Below are 22,178 nucleotides of genomic sequence, written 5' to 3' on the forward strand. Positions count from 1 at the left end.
GTGGGAGTCACACTGATTAACACTGAACCCTGTGGGAGTCTCACTGATTAACAATGAACCCTATGGGAGACTCACTGATTAACAATGAACCCTGTGGGAGTCTCACTGATTAACACTGAACCCTGTGGGAGTCTCACTGATTAACACTGAACCCTGTGGGAGTCTCACTGATTAACACTGAACCCAATGGGAGTCTCACTGATTAACAAGGAACCCTGTGGGAGTCGCACTGATTAACACTGAACCCTGTGGGAGTCTTACTGATTAACAATGAACCCTATGGGAGTCTCACTGATTAACAATGAACCCTGTGGGAGTCTCACTGATTAACACTGAACCCTGTGGGAGTCTCACTGATTAACACTGAACCCTGTGGGAGTCTCACTGATTAACACTGAACCCTGTGGGAGTCTCACTGATTAACACTCAACCCTGTGGGAGTCTCACTGATTAACACTGAACCCTATGGGAGTCTCACTGATGAACCCTGAACCCTGTGGGAGTCTCACTGATGAACCCTGAACCCTGTAGGAGTCTCACTGATTAACACTGAACCCTATGGGAGTCTTACTGATTAACACTGAACCCTATGGGAGTCTCACTGATTAACACTGAACCCTATGGGAGTCTCACTGATTAACACTGAACCCTATGGGAGTCTCATTGATTAACACTGAACCCTGTGGAAGTCTCACCGATTAACACTCAACCCTGTGGGAGTCTCACTGATTAACACTCAACCCTGTGGGAGTCTCACTGATTAACACTGAACCCTGTGGGAGTCTCACTGATGAACCCTGAACCATGTGGGAGTCTCACTGATTAACACTCAACCCTGTGGGAGTCTCACTGATTAACACTGAACCCTATAGAAGTCTCACTGATTAACACTGAACCCTGTGGGAGTCTCACTGATTAACACAGAACCCTGTGGAAGTCTCACCGATTAACACTCAACCCTGTGGGAGTCTCACTGATTAACACTCAACCCTGTGGGAGTCTCACTGATTAACACTGAACCCTGTGGGAGTCTCACTGATGAACCCTGAACCATGTGGGAGTCTCACTGATTAACACTCAACCCTGTGGGAGTCTCACTGATTAACACTGAACCCTATAGAAGTCTCACTGATTAACACTGAACCCTGTGGGAGTCTCACTGATTAACACTGAACCCTATGGGAGTCTCACTGATTAACACTGAACCCTGTGGGAGTCTCACTGATTAACACTGTACCCTGTGGGAGTCTCACTGATTAACACTGAACCCTATGGGAGTCTCACTGATTAACGCTGAACCCTATGGGAGTCTCACTGATTAACACTGAACCCTATGGGAGTCTCACTGATTAACACTGAACCCTGTGGAAGTCTCACCGATTAACACTCAACCCTGTGGGAGTCTCACTGATTAACACTCAACCCTGTGGGAGTCTCACTGATTAACACTGAACCCTGTGGGAGTCTCATGATGAACCCTGAACCATGTGGGAGTCTCACTGATTAACACTCAAACCTGTGGGAGTCTCACTGATGAACCCTGAACCATGTGGGAGTCTCACTGATTAACACTCAACCCTGTGGGAGTCTCACTGATTAACACTGGACCCTATAGAAGTCTCACTGATTAACACTGAACCCTGTGGGAGTCTCACTGATTAACACAGAACCCTATGGGAGTCTCACTGATTAACACTGAACCCTGTGGGAGTCTCACTGATTAACACTGTACCCTGTGGGAGTCTCACTGATTAACACTGAACCCTATGGGAGTCTCACTGATTAACACTGAACCCTATGGGAGTCTCACTGATTAACACTGTACCCTATGGGAGTCTCACTGATTAACACTGAACCCTATGGGATTCTCAATGATTAACACTGAACCCTATGGGAGTCTCACTGATTAACACTGAACCCTGTGGGAGTCTCACTGATTAACACTGTACCCTATGGGAATCTCACTGATTAACACTGAACCCTGTTGGAGTCTCACTGATGAACCCTGAACCCTGTGGGAGTCTCACTGATTGACACTGAACCCTATGGGAGTCTCACTGATTAACACTGAACCCTGTGGGAGTCTCACTGATTAACACTGAACCCAATGGGAGTCTCACTGATTAACAATGAACCCTGTGGGAGTCGCACTGATTAAAAATGAACCCTGTGGGAGTCTCACTGATTAACAATGAACCCTATGGGAGTCTCACTGATTAACAATGAACCCTGTGGGAGTCTCACTGATTAACACTGAACCCTGTGGGAGTCTCACTGATTAACACTGAACCCTGTGGGAGTCTCACTGATTAACACTGAACCCTGTGGGAGTCTCACTGATTAACACTCAACCCTGTGGGAGTCTCACTGATTAACACTGAACCCTATGGGAGTCTCACTGATGAACCCTGAACCCTGTGGGAGTCTCACTGATTAACACTCAACCCTGTGGGAGTCTCACTGATTAACACTGAACCCTATGGGAGTCTCACTGATGAACCCTGAACCCTGTAGGAGTCTCACTGATTAACACTGAACCCTATGGGAGTCTCACTGATTAACACTGAACCCTATGGGAGTCTCACTGATTAACACTGAACCCTATGGGAGTCTCACTGATTAACACTGAACCCTATAGGAGTCTCACTGATTAACACTGAACCCTGTGTAAGTCTCACCGATTAACACTCAACCCTGTGGGATTCTCACTGATTAACACTCAACCCTGTGGGAGTCTCACTGATTAACACTGAACCCTGTGGGAGTCTCACTGATGAACCCTGAACCATGTGGGAGTCTCACTGATTAACACTCAACCCTGTGGGAGTCTCACTGATTAACACTGAACCCTATAGAAGTCTCACTGATTAACACTGAACCCTGTGGGAGTCTCACTGATTAACACTGAACCCTGTGGAAGTCTCACCGATTAACACTCAACCCTGTGGGAGTCTCACTGATTAACACTCAACCCTGTGGGAGTCTCACTGATTAACACTGAACCCTGTGGGAGTCTCACTGATGAACCCTGAACCATGTGGGAGTCTCACTGATTAACACTCAACCCTGTGGGAGTCTCACTGATTAACACTGAACCCTATAGAAGTCTCACTGATTAACACTGAACCCTGTGGGAGTCTCACTGATTAACACTGAACCCTATGGGAGTCTCACTGATTAACACTGAACCCTGTGGGAGTCTCACTGATTAACACTGTACCCTGTGGGAGTCTCACTGATTAACACTGAACCCTATGGGAGTCTCACTGATTAACGCTGAACCCTATGGGAGTCTCACTGATTAACACTGAACCCTATGGGAGTCTCATTGATTAACACTGAACCCTGTGGAAGTCTCACCGATTAACACTCAACCCTGTGGGAGTCTCACTGATTAACACTCAACCCTGTGGGAGTCTCACTGATTAACACTGAACCCTGTGGGAGTCTCATGATGAACCCTGAACCATGTGGGAGTCTCACTGATTAACACTCAAACCTGTGGGAGTCTCACTGATGAACCCTGAACCATGTGGGAGTCTCACTGATTAACACTCAACCCTGTGGGAGTCTCACTGATTAACACTGGACCCTATAGAAGTCTCACTGATTAACACTGAACCCTGTGGGAGTCTCACTGATTAACACAGAACCCTATGGGAGTCTCACTGATTAACACTGAACCCTGTGGGAGTCTCACTGATTAACACTGTACCCTGTGGGAGTCTCACTGATTAACACTGAACCCTATGGGAGTCTCACTGATTAACACTGAACCCTATGGGAGTCTCACTGATTAACACTGTACCCTATGGGAGTCTCACTGATTAACACTGAACCCTATGGGATTCTCACTGATTAACACTGAACCCTATGGGAGTCTCACTGATTAACACTGAACCCTGTGGGAGTCTCACTGATTAACACTGTACCCTATGGGAATCTCACTGATTAACACTGAACCCTGTTGGAGTCTCACTGATGAACCCTGAACCCTGTGGGAGTCTCACTGATTGACACTGAACCCTATGGGAGTCTCACTGATTAACACTGAACCCTGTGGGAGTCTCACTGATTAACACTGAACCCAATGGGAGTCTCACTGATTAACAATGAACCCTGTGGGAGTCGCACTGATTAAAAATGAACCCTGTGGGAGTCTCACTGATTAACAATGAACCCTATGGGAGTCTCACTGATTAACAATGAACCCTGTGGGAGTCTCACTGATTAACACTGAACCCTGTGGGAGTCTCACTGATTAACACTGAACCCTGTGGGAGTCTCACTGATTAACACTCAACCCTGTGGGAGTCTCACTGATTAACACTGAACCCTATGGGAGTCTCACTGATGAACCCTGAACCCTGTGGGAGTCTCACTGATTAACACTCAACCCTGTGGGAGTCTCACTGATTAACACTGAACCCTATGGGAGTCTCACTGATGAACCCTGAACCCTGTAGGAGTCTCACTGATTAACACTGAACCCTATGGGAGTCTCACTGATTAACACTGAACCCTATGGGAGTCTCACTGATTAACACTGAACCCTATGGGAGTCTCACTGATTAACACTGAACCCTATAGGAGTCTCACTGATTAACACTGAACCCTGTGTAAGTCTCACCGATTAACACTCAACCCTGTGGGAGTCTCACTGATTAACACTCAACCCTGTGGGAGTCTCACTGATTAACACTGAACCCTGTGGGAGTCTCACTGATGAACCCTGAACCATGTGGGAGTCTCACTGATTAACACTCAACCCTGTGGGAGTCTCACTGATTAACACTGAACCCTATAGAAGTCTCACTGATTAACACTGAACCCTGTAGGAGTCTCACTGATTAACACTGAACCCTGTGGAAGTCTCACCGATTAACACTCAACCCTGTGGGAGTCTCACTGATTAACACTCAACCCTGTGGGAGTCTCACTGATTAACACTGAACCCTGTGGGAGTCTCACTGATGAACCCTGAACCATGTGGGAGTCTCACTGATTAACACTCAACCCTGTGGGAGTCTCACTGATTAACACTGAACCCTATAGAAGTCTCACTGATTAACACTGAACCCTGTGGGAGTCTCACTGATTAACACTGAACCCTATGGGAGTCTCACTGATTAACACTGAACCCTGTGGGAGTCTCACTGATTAACACTGTACCCTGTGGGAGTCTCACTGATTAACACTGAACCCTATGGGAGTCTCACTGATTAACACTCAACCCTGTGGGAGTCTCACTGATTAACACTGAACCCTATAGAAGTCTCACTGATTAACACTGAACCCTGTGGGAGTCTCACTGATTAACACTGAACCCTATGGGAGTCTCACTGATTAACACTGAACCCTGTGGGAGTCTCACTGATTAACACTGTACCCTGTGGGAGTCTCACTGATTAACACTGAACCCTATGGGAGTCTCACTGATTAACGCTGAACCCTATGGGAGTCTCACTGATTAACACTGAACCCTATGGGAGTCTCACTGATTAACACTGAACCCTGTGGAAGTCTCACCGATTAACACTCAACCCTGTGGGAGTCTCACTGATTAACACTCAACCCTGTGGGAGTCTCACTGATTAACACTGAACCCTGTGGGAGTCTCATGATGAACCCTGAACCATGTGGGAGTCTCACTGATTAACACTCAAACCTGTGGGAGTCTCACTGATGAACCCTGAACCATGTGGGAGTCTCACTGATTAACACTCAACCCTGTGGGAGTCTCACTGATTAACACTGGACCCTATAGAAGTCTCACTGATTAACACTGAACCCTGTGGGAGTCTCACTGATTAACACAGAACCCTATGGGAGTCTCACTGATTAACACTGAACCCTGTGGGAGTCTCACTGATTAACACTGTACCCTGTGGGAGTCTCACTGATTAACACTGAACCCTATGGGAGTCTCACTGATTAACACTGAACCCTATGGGAGTCTCACTGATTAACACTGTACCCTATGGGAGTCTCACTGATTAACACTGAACCCTATGGGATTCTCAATGATTAACACTGAACCCTATGGGAGTCTCACTGATTAACACTGAACCCTGTGGGAGTCTCACTGATTAACACTGTACCCTATGGGAATCTCACTGATTAACACTGAACCCTGTTGGAGTCTCACTGATGAACCCTGAACCCTGTGGGAGTCTCACTGATTGACACTGAACCCTATGGGAGTCTCACTGATTAACACTGAACCCTGTGGGAGTCTCACTGATTAACACTGAACCCAATGGGAGTCTCACTGATTAACAATGAACCCTGTGGGAGTCGCACTGATTAAAAATGAACCCTGTGGGAGTCTCACTGATTAACAATGAACCCTATGGGAGTCTCACTGATTAACAATGAACCCTGTGGGAGTCTCACTGATTAACACTGAACCCTGTGGGAGTCTCACTGATTAACACTGAACCCTGTGGGAGTCTCACTGATTAACACTGAACCCTGTGGGAGTCTCACTGATTAACACTCAACCCTGTGGGAGTCTCACTGATTAACACTGAACCCTATGGGAGTCTCACTGATGAACCCTGAACCCTGTGGGAGTCTCACTGATTAACACTCAACCCTGTGGGAGTCTCACTGATTAACACTGAACCCTATGGGAGTCTCACTGATGAACCCTGAACCCTGTAGGAGTCTCACTGATTAACACTGAACCCTATGGGAGTCTCACTGATTAACACTGAACCCTATGGGAGTCTCACTGATTAACACTGAACCCTATGGGAGTCTCACTGATTAACACTGAACCCTATAGGAGTCTCACTGATTAACACTGAACCCTGTGTAAGACTCACCGATTAACACTCAACCCTGTGGGATTCTCACTGATTAACACTCAACCCTGTGGGAGTCTCACTGATTAACACTGAACCCTGTGGGAGTCTCACTGATGAACCCTGAACCATGTGGGAGTCTCACTGATTAACACTCAACCCTGTGGGAGTCTCACTGATTAACACTGAACCCTATAGAAGTCTCACTGATTAACACTGAACCCTGTGGGAGTCTCACTGATTAACACTGAACCCTGTGGAAGTCTCACCGATTAACACTCAACCCTGTGGGAGTCTCACTGATTAACACTCAACCCTGTGGGAGTCTCACTGATTAACACTGAACCCTGTGGGAGTCTCACTGATGAACCCTGAACCATGTGGGAGTCTCACTGATTAACACTCAACCCTGTGGGAGTCTCACTGATTAACACTGAACCCTATAGAAGTCTCACTGATTAACACTGAACCCTGTGGGAGTCTCACTGATTAACACTGAACCCTATGGGAGTCTCACTGATTAACACTGAACCCTGTGGGAGTCTCACTGATTAACACTGTACCCTGTGGGAGTCTCACTGATTAACACTGAACCCTATGGGAGTCTCACTGATTAACGCTGAACCCTATGGGAGTCTCACTGATTAACACTGAACCCTATGGGAGTCTCATTGATTAACACTGAACCCTGTGGAAGTCTCACCGATTAACACTCAACCCTGTGGGAGTCTCACTGATTAACACTCAACCCTGTGGGAGTCTCACTGATTAACACTGAACCCTGTGGGAGTCTCATGATGAACCCTGAACCATGTGGGAGTCTCACTGATTAACACTCAAACCTGTGGGAGTCTCACTGATGAACCCTGAACCATGTGGGAGTCTCACTGATTAACACTCAACCCTGTGGGAGTCTCACTGATTAACACTGGACCCTATAGAAGTCTCACTGATTAACACTGAACCCTGTGGGAGTCTCACTGATTAACACAGAACCCTATGGGAGTCTCACTGATTAACACTGAACCCTGTGGGAGTCTCACTGATTAACACTGTACCCTGTGGGAGTCTCACTGATTAACACTGAACCCTATGGGAGTCTCACTGATTAACACTGAACCCTATGGGAGTCTCACTGATTAACACTGTACCCTATGGGAGTCTCACTGATTAACACTGAACCCTATGGGATTCTCACTGATTAACACTGAACCCTATGGGAGTCTCACTGATTAACACTGAACCCTGTGGGAGTCTCACTGATTAACACTGTACCCTATGGGAATCTCACTGATTAACACTGAACCCTGTTGGAGTCTCACTGATGAACCCTGAACCCTGTGGGAGTCTCACTGATTGACACTTAACCCTATGGGAGTCTCACTGATTAACACTGAACCCTGTGGGAGTCTCACTGATTAACACTGAACCCAATGGGAGTCTCACTGATTAACAATGAACCCTGTGGGAGTCGCACTGATTAAAAATGAACCCTGTGGGAGTCTCACTGATTAACAATGAACCCTATGGGAGTCTCACTGATTAACAATGAACCCTGTGGGAGTCTCACTGATTAACACTGAACCCTGTGGGAGTCTCACTGATTAACACTGAACCCTGTGGGAGTCTCACTGATTAACACTCAACCCTGTGGGAGTCTCACTGATTAACACTGAACCCTATGGGAGTCTCACTGATGAACCCTGAACCCTGTGGGAGTCTCACTGATTAACACTCAACCCTGTGGGAGTCTCACTGATTAACACTGAACCCTATGGGAGTCTCACTGATGAACCCTGAACCCTGTAGGAGTCTCACTGATTAACACTGAACCCTATGGGAGTCTCACTGATTAACACTGAACCCTATGGGAGTCTCACTGATTAACACTGAACCCTATGGGAGTCTCACTGATTAACACTGAACCCTATAGGAGTCTCACTGATTAACACTGAACCCTGTGTAAGTCTCACCGATTAACACTCAACCCTGTGGGAGTCTCACTGATTAACACTCAACCCTGTGGGAGTCTCACTGATTAACACTGAACCCTGTGGGAGTCTCACTGATGAACCCTGAACCATGTGGGAGTCTCACTGATTAACACTCAACCCTGTGGGAGTCTCACTGATTAACACTGAACCCTATAGAAGTCTCACTGATTAACACTGAACCCTGTGGGAGTCTCACTGATTAACACTGAACCCTGTGGAAGTCTCACCGATTAACACTCAACCCTGTGGGAGTCTCACTGATTAACACTCAACCCTGTGGGAGTCTCACTGATTAACACTGAACCCTGTGGGAGTCTCACTGATGAACCCTGAACCATGTGGGAGTCTCACTGATTAACACTCAACCCTGTGGGAGTCTCACTGATTAACACTGAACCCTATAGAAGTCTCACTGATTAACACTGAACCCTGTGGGAGTCTCACTGATTAACACTGAACCCTATGGGAGTCTCACTGATTAACACTGAACCCTGTGGGAGTCTCACTGATTAACACTGTACCCTGTGGGAGTCTCACTGATTAACACTGAACCCTATGGGAGTCTCACTGATTAACGCTGAACCCTATGGGAGTCTCACTGATTAACACTGAACCCTATGGGAGTCTCATTGATTAACACTGAACCCTGTGGAAGTCTCACCGATTAACACTCAACCCTGTGGGAGTCTCACTGATTAACACTCAACCCTGTGGGAGTCTCACTGATTAACACTGAACCCTGTGGGAGTCTCATGATGAACCCTGAACCATGTGGGAGTCTCACTGATTAACACTCAAACCTGTGGGAGTCTCACTGATGAACCCTGAACCATGTGGGAGTCTCACTGATTAACACTGGACCCTATAGAAGTCTCACTGATTAACACTGAACCCTGTGGGAGTCTCACTGATTAACACAGAACCCTATGGGAGTCTCACTGATTAACACTGAACCCTGTGGGAGTCTCACTTATTAACACTGTACCCTGTGGGAGTCTCACTGATTAACACTGAACCCTATGGGAGTCTCACTGATTAACACTGAACCCTATGGGAGTCTCACTGATTAACACTGTACCCTATGGGAGTCTCACTGATTAACACTGAACCCTATGGGATTCTCACTGATTAACACTGAACCCTATGGGAGTCTCACTGATTAACACTGAACCCTGTGGGAGTCTCACTGATTAACACTGTACCCTATGGGAATCTCACTGATTAACACTGAACCCTGTTGGAGTCTCACTGATGAACCCTGAACCCTGTGGGAGTCTCACTGATTGACACTGAACCCTATGGGAGTCTCACTGATTAACACTGAACCCTGTGGGAGTCTCACTGATTAACACTGAACCCAATGGGAGTCTCACTGATTAACAATGAACCCTGTGGGAGTCGCACTGATTAAAAATGAACCCTGTGGGAGTCTCACTGATTAACAATGAACCCTATGGGAGTCTCACTGATTAACAATGAACCCTGTGGGAGTCTCACTGATTAACACTGAACCCTGTGGGAGTCTCACTGATTAACACTGAACCCTGTGGGAGTCTCACTGATTAACACTGAACCCTGTGGGAGTCTCACTGATTAACACTCAACCCTGTGGGAGTCTCACTGATTAACACTGAACCCTATGGGAGTCTCACTGATGAACCCTGAACCCTGTGGGAGTCTCACTGATTAACACTCAACCCTGTGGGAGTCTCACTGATTAACACTGAACCCTATGGGAGTCTCACTGATGAACCCTGAACCCTGTAGGAGTCTCACTGATTAACACTGAACCCTATGGGAGTCTCACTGATTAACACTGAACCCTATGGGAGTCTCACTGATTAACACTGAACCCTATGGGAGTCTCACTGATTAACACTGAACCCTATAGGAGTCTCACTGATTAACACTGAACCCTGTGGAAGTCTCACCGATTAACACTCAACCCTGTGGGAGTCTCACTGATTAACACTCAACCCTGTGGGAGTCTCACTGATTAACACTGAACCCTGTGGGAGTCTCACTGATGAACCCTGAACCATGTGGGAGTCTCACTGATTAACACTCAACCCTGTGGGAGTCTCACTGATTAACACTGAACCCTGTGGAAGTCTCACCGATTAACACTCAACCCTGTGGGAGTCTCACTGATTAACACTCAACCCTGTGGGAGTCTCACTGATTAACACTGAACCCTGTGGGAGTCTCATGATGAACCCTGAACCATGTGGGAGTCTCACTGATTAACACTCAAACCTGTGGGAGTCTCACTGATGAACCCTGAACCATGTGGGAGTCTCACTGATTAACACTCAACCCTGTGGGAGTCTCACTGATTAACACTGGACCCTATAGAAGTCTCACTGATTAACACTGAACCCTGTGGGAGTCTCACTGATTAACACAGAACCCTATGGGAGTCTCACTGATTAACACTGAACCCTGTGGGAGTCTCACTGATTAACACTGTACCCTGTGGGAGTCTCACTGATTAACACTGAACCCTATGGGAGTCTCACTGATTAACACTGAACCCTATGGGAGTCTCACTGATTAACACTGAACCCTGTGGAAGTCTCACCGATTAACACTCAACCCTGTGGGAGTCTCACTGATTAACACTCAACCCTGTGGGAGTCTCACTGATTAACACTGAACCCTGTGGGAGTCTCACTGATGAACCCTGAACCATGTGGGAGTCTCACTGATTAACACTCAACCCTGTGGGAGTCTCACTGATTAACACTGAACCCTATAGAAGTCTCACTGATTAACACTGAACCCTGTGGGAGTCTCACTGATTAACACTGAACCCTATGGGAGTCTCACTGATTAACACTGAACCCTGTGGGAGTCTCACTGATTAACACTGTACCCTGTGGGAGTCTCACTGATTAACACTGAACCCTATGGGAGTCTCACTGATTAACGCTGAACCCTATGGGAGTCTCACTGATTAACACTGAACCCTATGGGAGTCTCATTGATTAACACTGAACCCTGTGGAAGTCTCACCGATTAACACTCAACCCTGTGGGAGTCTCACTGATTAACACTCAACCCTGTGGGAGTCTCACTGATTAACACTGAACCCTGTGGGAGTCTCATGATGAACCCTGAACCATGTGGGAGTCTCACTGATTAACACTCAAACCTGTGGGAGTCTCACTGATGAACCCTGAACCATGTGGGAGTCTCACTGATTAACACTCAACCCTGTGGGAGTCTCACTGATTAACACTGGACCCTATAGAAGTCTCACTGATTAACACTGAACCCTGTGGGAGTCTCACTGATTAACACAGAACCCTATGGGAGTCTCACTGATTAACACTGAACCCTGTGGGAGTCTCACTGATTAACACTGTACCCTGTGGGAGTCTCACTGATTAACACTGAACCCTATGGGAGTCTCACTGATTAACACTGAACCCTATGGGAGTCTCACTGATTAACACTGTACCCTATGGGAGTCTCACTGATTAACACTGAACCCTATGGGATTCTCACTGATTAACACTGAACCCTATGGGAGTCTCACTGATTAACACTGAACCCTGTGGGAGTCTCACTGATTAACACTGTACCCTATGGGAATCTCACTGATTAACACTGAACCCTGTTGGAGTCTCACTGATGAACCCTGAACCCTGTGGGAGTCTCACTGATTGACACTGAACCCTATGGGAGTCTCACTGATTAACACTGAACCCTGTGGGAGTCTCACTGATTAACACTGAACCCAATGGGAGTCTCACTGATTAACAATGAACCCTGTGGGAGTCGCACTGATTAAAAATGAACCCTGTGGGAGTCTCACTGATTAACAATGAACCCTATGGGAGTCTCACTGATTAACAATGAACCCTGTGGGAGTCTCACTGATTAACACTGAACCCTGTGGGAGTCTCACTGATTAACACTGAACCCTGTGGGAGTCTCACTGATTAACACTGAACCCTGTGGGAGTCTCACTGATTAACACTCAACCCTGTGGGAGTCTCACTGATTAACACTGAACCCTATGGGAGTCTCACTGATGAACCCTGAACCCTGTGGGAGTCTCACTGATTAACACTCAACCCTGTGGGAGTCTCACTGATTAACACTGAACCCTATGGGAGTCTCACTGATGAACCCTGAACCCTGTAGGAGTCTCACTGATTAACACTGAACCCTATGGGAGTCTCACTGATTAACACTGAACCCTATGGGAGTCTCACTGATTAACACTGAACCCTATGGGAGTCTCACTGATTAACACTGAACCCTATAGGAGTCTCACTGATTAACACTGAACCCTGTGGAAGTCTCACCGATTAACACTCAACCCTGTGGGAGTCTCACTGATTAACACTCAACCCTGTGGGAGTCTCACTGATTAACACTGAACCCTGTGGGAGTCTCACTGATGAACCCTGAACCATGTGGGAGTCTCACTGATTAACACTCAACCCTGTGGGAGTCTCACTGATTAACACTGAACCCTGTGGAAGTCTCACCGATTAACACTCAACCCTGTGGGAGTCTCACTGATTAACACTCAACCCTGTGGGAGTCTCACTGATTAACACTGAACCCTGTGGGAGTCTCATGATGAACCCTGAACCATGTGGGAGTCTCACTGATTAACACTCAAACCTGTGGGAGTCTCACTGATGAACCCTGAACCATGTGGGAGTCTCACTGATTAACACTCAACCCTGTGGGAGTCTCACTGATTAACACTGGACCCTATAGAAGTCTCACTGATTAACACTGAACCCTGTGGGAGTCTCACTGATTAACACAGAACCCTATGGGAGTCTCACTGATTAACACTGAACCCTGTGGGAGTCTCACTGATTAACACTGTACCCTGTGGGAGTCTCACTGATTAACACTGAACCCTATGGGAGTCTCACTGATTAACACTGAACCCTATGGGAGTCTCACTGATTAACACTGTACCCTATGGGAGTCTCACTGATTAACACTGAACCCTATGGGATTCTCACTGATTAACACTGAACCCTATGGGAGTCTCACTGATTAACACTGAACCCTGTGGGAGTCTCACTGATTAACACTGTACCCTATGGGAATCTCACTGATTAACACTGAACCCTGTTGGAGTCTCACTGATGAACCCTGAACCCTGTGGGAGTCTCACTGATTGACACTGAACCCTATGGGAGTCTCACTGATTAACACTGAACCCTGTGGGAGTCTCACTGATTAACACTGAACCCAATGGGAGTCTCACTGATTAACAATGAACCCTGTGGGAGTCGCACTGATTAAAAATGAACCCTGTGGGAGTCTCACTGATTAACAATGAACCCTATGGGAGTCTCACTGATTAACAATGAACCCTGTGGGAGTCTCACTGATTAACACTGAACCCTGTGGGAGTCTCACTGATTAACACTGAACCCTGTGGGAGTCTCACTGATTAACACTGAACCCTGTGGGAGTCTCACTGATTAACACTCAACCCTGTGGGAGTCTCACTGATTAACACTGAACCCTATGGGAGTCTCACTGATGAACCCTGAACCCTGTGGGAGTCTGACTGATTAACACTCAACCCTGTGGGAGTCTCACTGATTAACACTGAACCCTATGGGAGTCTCACTGATGAACCCTGAACCCTGTAGGAGTCTCACTGATTAACACTGAACCCTATGGGAGTCTCACTGATTAACACTGAACCCTATGGGAGTCTCACTGATTAACACTGAACCCTATGGGAGTCTCACTGATTAACACTGAACCCTATAGGAGTCTCACTGATTAACACTGAACCCTGTGGAAGTCTCACCGATTAACACTCAACCCTGTGGGAGTCTCACTGATTAACACTCAACCCTGTGGGAGTCTCACTGATTAACACTGAACCCTGTGGGAGTCTCACTGATGAACCCTGAACCATGTGGGAGTCTCACTGATGAACCCTGAACCATGTGGGAGTCTCACTGATTAACACTCAACCCTGTGGGAGTCTCACTGATTAACACTGAACCCTATAGAAGTCTCACTGATTAACACTGAACCCTGTGGGAGTCTCACTGATTAACACTGAACCCTATGGGAGTCTCAATGATTAACACTGAACCCTGTGGGAGTCTCACTGATGAACCCTGAACCATGTGGGAGTCTCACTGATTAACACTCAACCCTGTTCGAGTCTCACTGATTAACACTGAACCCTATAGAAGACTCACTGATTAACACTGAACCCTGTGGGAGTCTCACTGATTAACACTGAACCCTATGGGAGTCTCACTGATTAACACTGAACCCTAAGGGAGTCTCACTGATTAACACTGAACAATGTGGGAGTCTCACTGATTAACACTGTACCCTGTGGGAGTCTCACTGATTAACAATGAACCCTGTGGGAGTCGCACTGATTAACACTGAACCCTGTGGGAGTCTCACTGATTAACAATGAACCCTATGGGAGTCTCACTGATTAAAACTGAACCCTATGGGAGTCTCACTGATTAACACTGAACAATGTGGGAGTCTCACTGATTAACACTGTACCCTGTGGGAGTCTCACTGATTAACAATGAACCCTGTGGGAGTCGCACTGATTAACACTGACCCTGTGGGAGTCTCACTGATTAACAATGAACCCTATGGGAGTCTCACTGATTAAAACTGTACCCTATGGGAGTTTCACTGATTAACACTGAACCCTGTGGGAGTCTCACTGATTAAGACTGAACCCTGTGGGAGTCTCACTGATTAACACTGAACCCAATGGGAGTCTCACTGATTAACAATGAACCCTGTGGGAGTCGCACTGATTAACACTGAACCCTCTGGGAGTCTCACTGATTAACAATGAACCCTATGGGAGTCTCACTGATTAACAATGAACCCTATGGGAGTCTCACTGATTAACACTGAACCCTGTGGGAGTCTCACTGATTAACACTGAACCCTGTGGGAGTCTCACTGATTAACACTGAACCCTATGGGAGTCTCACTGATTAACAATGAACCCTGTGGGAGTCGCACTGATTAACACTGAACCCTCTGGGAGTCTCACTGATTAACAATGAACCCTATGGGAGTCTCACTGATTAAAACTGTACCCTATGGGAGTTTCACTGATTAACACTGAACCCTATGGGAGTGTCACTGATTAAAATTGAACCCTGTGGGAGTCTCACTGATTAACACTGAACCCTGTGGGAGTCTCACTGATTAACACTGAACCCTACGGGAGTCTCACTGATTAACACTGAACCCTGTGGGAGTCTCAGTGATTAACACTGAACCCTATGGGAGTCTCACTGATTAACACTGAACCCTATGGGAGTTTCACTGATTAACACTGAACCCTGTGGGAGTCTCACTGATTAACACTGAACCCAATGGGAGTCTCACTGATTAACAATGAACCCTGTGGGAGTCGCACTGATTAACACTGAACCCTGTGGGAGTCTCACTGATTAACAATGAACCCTATGGGAGTCTCACTGATTAACAATGAACCCTGTGGGAGTCTCACTGATTAACACTGAACCCTGTGGGAGTCTCATTGATTAACACTGAACCCTGTGGGAGTCTCACTGATTAACACTGAACCCTGTGGGAGTCTCACTGATTAACACTCAACCCTGTGGGAGTCTCACTGATTAACACTGAACCCTATGGGAGTCTCACTGATGAACCCTGAACCCTGTGGGAGTCTCACTGATTAACAATCAACCCTGTGGGAGTCTCACTGATTAACACTGAACCCTATGGGAGTCTCACTGATGAACCCTGAACCCTGTAGGAGTCTCACTGATTAACACTGAACCCTATGGGAGTCTCACTGATTAACACTGAACCCTATGGGAGTCTCACTGATTAACACTGAACCCTATGGGAGTCTCACTGATTAACACTGAACCCTATAGGAGTCTCACTGATTAACACTGAACCCTGTGGAAGTCTCACCGATTAACACTCAACCCTGTGGGAGTCTCACTGATTAACACTCAACCCTGTGGGAGTCTCACTGATTAACACTGAACCCTGTGGGAGTCTCACTGATGAACCCTGAACCATGTGGGAGTCTCACTGATTAACACTCAACCCTGTGGGAGTCTCACTGATTAACACTGAACCCTATAGAAGTCTCACTGATTAACACTGAACCCTGTGGGAGTCTCACTGATTAACACTGAACCCTATGGGAGTCTCACTGATTAACACTGAACCCTGTGGGAGTCTCACTGATGAACCCTGAACCATGTGGGAGTCTCACTGATTAACACTCAACCCTGTTCGAGTCTCACTGATTAACACTGAACCCTATAGAAGTCTCACTGATTAACACTGAACCCTGTGGGAGTCTCACTGATTAACACTGAACCCAATGGGAGTCTCACTGATTAACACTGAACCCTATGGGAGTCTCACTGATTAACACTGAACAATGTGGGAGTCCACTGATTAACAATAAACCCTGTGGGAGTCGCACTGATTAACACTGAACCCTGTGGGAGTCTCACTGATTAACAATGAACCCTATGGGAGTCTCACTGATTAAAACTGAACCCTATGGGAGTCTCACTGATTAACACTGAACAATGTGGGAGTCTCACTGATTAACACTGTACCCTGTGGGAGTCTCACTGATTAACAATGAACCCTGTGGGAGTCGCACTGATTAACACTGCCCCTTTGGGAGTCTCACTGATTAACAATGAACCCTATGGGAGTCTCACTGATTAAAACTGTACCCTATGGGAGTTTCACTGATTAACACTGAACCCTGTGGGAGTCTCACTGATTAAGACTGAACCCTGTGGGAGTCTCACTGATTAACACTGAACCCAATGGGAGTCTCACTGATTAACAATGAACCCTGTGGGAGTCGCACTGATTAACACTGAACCCTCTGGGAGTCTCACTGATTAACAATGAACCCTATGGGAGTCTCACTGATTAACAATGAACCCTATGGGAGTCTCACTGATTAACACTGAACAATGTGGGAGTCTCACTGATTAACACTGTACCCTGTGGGAGTCTCACTGATTAACAATGAACCCTGTGGGAGTCGCACTGATTAACACTGCCCCTTTGGGAGTCTCACTGATTAACAATGAACCCTATAGGAGTCTCACTGATTAAAACTGTACCCTATGGGAGTTTCACTGATTAACACAGAACCCTGTGGGAGTCTCACTGATTAAGACTGAACCCTGTGGGAGTCTCACTGATTAACACTGAACCCAATGGGAGTCTCACTGATTAACAATGAACCCTGTGGGAGTCGCACTGATTAACACTGAACCCTCTGGGAGTCTCACTGATTAACAATGAACCCTATGGGAGTCTCACTGATTAACAATGAACCCTATGGGAGTCTCACTGATTAACACTGAACCCTGTGGGAGTCTCACTGATTAACACTGAACCCTGTGGGAGTTTCACTGATTAACACTGAACCCTATGGGAGTCTCACTGATTAACAATGAACCCTGTGGGAGTCGCACTGATTAACACTGAACCCTCTGGGAGTCTCACTGATTAACAATGAACCCTATGGGAGTCTCACTGATTAAAACTGTACCCTATGGGAGTTTCACTGATTAACACTGAACCCTATGGGAGTGTCACTGATTAAAATTGAACCCTGTGGGAGTCTCACTGATTAACACTGAACCCTGTGGGAGTCTCACTGATTAACACTGAACCCTACGGGAGTCTCACTGATTAACACTGAACCCTGTGGGAGTCTCAGTGATTAACACTGAACCCTATGGGAGTCTCACTGATTAACACTGAACCCTATGGGAGTTTCACTGATTAACACTGAACCCTGTGGGAGTCTCACTGATTAACACTGAACCCTGTGGGAGTCTCACTGATTAACACTCAACCCTGTGGGAGTCTCACTGATTAACACTGAACCCTATGGGAGTCTCACTGATGAACCCTGAACCCTGTGGGAGTCTCACTGATTAACACTGAACCCTATGGGAGTCTCACTGATTAACACTGAACCCTATGGGAGTCTCACTGATTAACACTGAACCCTATGGGAGTCTCACTGATTAACACTGAACCCTATGGGAGTCTCACTGATTAACACTGAACCCTGTGGGAGTCTCACCGATTAACACTCAACCCTGTGGGAGTCTCACTGATTAACACTCAACCCTGTGGGAGTCTCACTGATTAACACTGAACCCTGTGGGAGTCTCACTGATGAACCCTGAACCATGTGGGAGTCTCACTGATTAACACTGAACCCTATTGGAGTCTCACTGATTAACACTGAACCCTATGGGAGTCTCACTGATTAACACTGTACCCTATGGGAGTCTCACTGATTAACACAACCCTATGGGATTCTCACTGATTAACACTGAACCCTATGGGAGTCTCACTGATTAAAACTGTACCCTATGGGAGTTTCACTGATTAACACTGAACCCTATGGGAGTGTCACTGATTAAAATTGAACCCTGTGGGAGTCTCACTGATTAACACTGAACCCTGTGGGAGTCTCACTGATTAACACTGAACCCTACGGGAGTCTCACTGATTAACACTGAACCCTGTGGGAGTCTCAGTGATTAACACTGAATCATATGGGAGTCTCACTGATTAACACTGAACCCTATGGGAGTTTCACTGATTAACACTGAACCCTGTGGGAGTCTCACTGATTAACACTGAACCCTGTGGGAGTCTCACTGATTAACACTCAACCCTGTGGGAGTCTCACTGATTAACACTGAACCCTATGGGAGTCTCACTGATGAACCCTGAACCCTGTGGGAGTCTCACTGATTAACAGTGAACCCTATGGGAGTCTCACTGATTAACACTGAACCCTATGGGAGTCTCACTGATTAACACTGAACCCTATGGGAGTCTCACTGATTAACACTGAACCCTATGGGAGTCTCACTGATTAACACTGAACCCTGTGGAAGTCTCACCGATTAACACTCAACCCTGTGGGAGTCTCACTGATTAACACTCAACCCTGTGGGAGTCTCACTGATTAACACTGAACCCTGTGGGAGTCTCACTGATGAACCCTGAACCATGTGGGAGTCTCACTGATTAACACTGAACCCTATTGGAGTCTCACTGATTAACACTGAACCCTATGGGAGTCTCACTGATTAACACTGTACCCTATGGGAGTCTCACTGATTAACACAACCCTATGGGATTCTCACTGATTAACACTGAACCCTATGGGAGTCTCACTGATTAAAACTGTACCCTATGGGAGTTTCACTGATTAACACTGAACCCTATGGGAGTGTCACTGATTAAAATTGAACCCTGTGGGAGTCTCACTGATTAACACTGAACCCTGTGGGAGTCTCACTGATTAACACTGAACCCTACGGGAGTCTCACTGATCAACACTGAACCCTGTGGGAGTCTCAGTGATTAACACTGAATCATATGGGAGTCTCACTGATTAACACTGAACCCTATGGGAGTTTCACTGATTAACACTGAACCCTGTGGGAGTCTCACTGATTAACACTGAACCCTGTGGGAGTCTCACTGATTAACACTCAACCCTGTGGGAGTCTCACTGATTAACACTGAACCCTATGGGAGTCTCACTGATGAACCCTGAACCCTGTGGGAGTCTCACTGATTAACAGTGAACCCTATGGGAGTCTCACTGATTAACACTGAACCCTATGGGAGTCTCACTGATTAACACTGAACCCTATGGGAGTCTCACTGATTAACACTGAACCCTATGGGAGTCTCACTGATTAACACTGAACCCTGTGGGAGTCTCACCGATTAACACTCAACCCTGTGGGAGTCTCACTGATTAACACTCAACCCTGTGGGAGTCTCACTGATTAACACTGAACCCTGTGGGAGTCTCACTGATGAACCCTGAACCATGTGGGAGTCTCACTGATTAACACTGAACCCTATTGGAGTCTCACTGATTCAACACTGAACCCTATGGGAGTCTCACTGATTAACACTGTACCCTATGGGAGTCTCACTGATTAACACAACCCTATGGGATTCTCACTGATTAACACTGAACCCTATGGGAGTCTCACTGATTAACACTGAACCCTGTGGGAGTCTCACTGATTAACACTGAACCCTATGGGAGTCTCACTGATTAACACTGAACCCTGTGGGAGTCTCACTGATTAACACTAAACCCTATGGGATTCTCACTGATTAACACTGAACCCTGTGGGAGTCTTTCTGATGAACCCTGAACCCTGTGGGAGTCTCACTGATTAACACTGAACCCTATGGGAGTCTCACTGATTAACACGGTACCCTATGGGAGTCTCACTGATTAACACTGAACCCTATGGGAGTCTCACTGATTAACACTGAACCCTGTGGGAGTCTCACTGATTAACACTGTACCCTGTGGGAGTCTCACTGATTAACACTGAACCCTATGGGAGTCTCACTGATTAACACTGAACCCTATGGGAGTCTCACTGATTAACACTGTACCCTATGGGAGTCTCACTGATTAACACTGAACCCTATTGGATTCTCACTGATTAACACTGAACCCTATGGGAGTCTCACTGATTAACACTGAACCCTGTGGGAGTCGCACTGATTAACACTGAACCCTGTGGGAGTCTCACTGATTAACAATGAACCCTATGGGAGTCTCACTGATTAAAACTGTACCCTATGGGAGTTTCACTGATTAACACTTAACCCTGTGGGAGTCTCACTGATGAACCCTAAACCCTGTGGGAGTCTCACTGATTAACACTGAACCCTATGGGAGTCTCACTGATTAAAACTGTACCCTATGGGAGTTTCACTGATTAACACAGAACCCTGTGGGAGTCTCACTGATTAAGACTGAACCCTGTGGGAGTCTCACTGATTAACACTGAACCCAATGGGAGTCTCACTGATTAACAATGAACCCTGTGGGAGTCGCACTGATTAACACTGAACCCTCTGGGAGTCTCACTGATTAACAATGAACCCTATGGGAGTCTCACTGATTAACAATGAACCCTATGGGAGTCTCACTGATTAACACTGAACCCTGTGGGAGTCTCACTGATTAACACTGAACCCTGTGGGAGTTTCACTGATTAACACTGAACCCTATGGGAGTCTCACTGATTAACAATGAACCCTGTGGGAGTCGCACTGATTAACACTGAACCCTCTGGGAGTCTCACTGATTAACAATGAACCCTATGGGAGTCTCACTGATTAAAACTGTACCCTATGGGAGTTTCACTGATTAACACTGAACCCTATGGGAGTGTCACTGATTAAAATTGAACCCTGTGGGAGTCTCACTGATTAACACTGAACCCTGTGGGAGTCTCACTGATTAACACTGAACCCTACGGGAGTCTCACTGATTAACACTGAACCC

This window comes from Petromyzon marinus, unplaced genomic scaffold, assembly GCF_048934315.1.
Source record: "Petromyzon marinus isolate PM22_M1 ecotype Great Lakes invasive population unplaced genomic scaffold, UKy_Petmar_22M1.pri1.0 PM_Scaffold_4, whole genome shotgun sequence".
Classification (NCBI taxonomy): domain Eukaryota; kingdom Metazoa; phylum Chordata; class Hyperoartia; order Petromyzontiformes; family Petromyzontidae; genus Petromyzon; species Petromyzon marinus.